A 1,367-nucleotide genomic window follows, 5' to 3' on the forward strand; every position below is an offset into this window, starting at 1 on the left:
TTTTTTTTTTTTTTTTTTTTTTTTTTATGAATGACTCTTTTTTTATGTTCTCTGCCTTTCCCTCTGATGCTTTTAGGACTCTGAGAAGCTTAGGGGTAATTTAAGGTACATTGTCCCTCCTACCTGGTACCTGATCTGGAGCCTTCAGAACTGGAGGCTTCAGACTGCCCTCTGCACCCTCCTGCCCTGGGAGGCCCTGGTTGCAGGTCTTTTTTTTGGAGTCAGGAATCCTTAGCTGCCTCTTCTTAGGCCTGCTTTCCAAGCACCCCAGATACCCACCTATCCTCCCTCTGTGCGGAGATTGAGGAGTCACCTTGAGGCAGTGTTGGGGCCTCGGGAGACACAGTGGGTGGCATGGAAGAGAGCCCATGCCCCCCAAACACTGCACTGTCGAGGGACCCGGGTCCACTCCCTGGCCACTGCCCCTTTCCGTGTGTGTCTACTCCCTGGCCACCTCCCCCCTCCGTGCATGTCCACTCCTTGGCCACCTCCCCGCTCCGCACCTGTCCACTCCCTGGCCACCTCCCCACCCCGCGTGTGTCTACTCCCTGGCCACCTCCCCCCTCCGTGCATGTCCACTCCTTGGCCACCTCCCCGCTCCGCACCTGTCCACTCCCTGGCCACCTCCCCACCCTGCGCGTGTCTACTCCCTGGCCACCTCCCCGCTCTGTGCACGTCCACTCACTGGCCACTACCCCCTCCATGCCTGTCCGCTCCCTGGCCACCTCCCCACCCCACGCGTATCCACTCCCTGGCCACCTCTCCCCTCCATAAGGATCTTGGTGGGACTGAGTGACTCTGCTCCCTTGTCCCAGGTCTTCTCAGAGCTCCTGATGCCCAGGTGGGCAGGAGGGTCTCCGATGGCTCACAGTTCCAAACAGCCAGGCCCTGTGCCCTCAAGGCCCCCACAAAGCCTTGGCCCACATGGTTCCTGCTCTCCATAGGCTGGGGGAGAGATAGGAACCAGCTTCCCCTTTGGGCAGCATTGGCTCAGGGTCCTTGGCAGAACCTCAGGGGCCCGAGGGTTCTCCAGGCCACACCTACCTCTCCCACCACACAAGCAGGCCACTGTCAGACAAGCAGGTTGCTGGCCATCAGGCCCAGAGGATGCTGCCCAATGGGACTTTCTGGGGTGGGGGCTGGGGAGCTCTGCCCTTGGGAACAGTGTTCGGAAGGCAGGGTGCTTGGGGTCTGGGTGCTCCTTCCACCACTACTCAGGCTGACCACAGCCAGCTCAAAGCTCAGAGAGGGACGGGCCTTGCAGGAGCCTCTTGGCTCCCAGCTTGGCCATGGTGGGCAGATCAGGGAAGGCGGCCCAGCCAGGCTTCCTCCAGTTTGGGAAGACACTCCTGCTTTCAGCCACCACA

This window comes from Rhinopithecus bieti, unplaced genomic scaffold (assembly GCF_001698545.2).
Source record: "Rhinopithecus bieti isolate Rb0 unplaced genomic scaffold, ASM169854v2 scaffold_7884, whole genome shotgun sequence".
Lineage (NCBI taxonomy): Eukaryota > Metazoa > Chordata > Mammalia > Primates > Cercopithecidae > Rhinopithecus > Rhinopithecus bieti.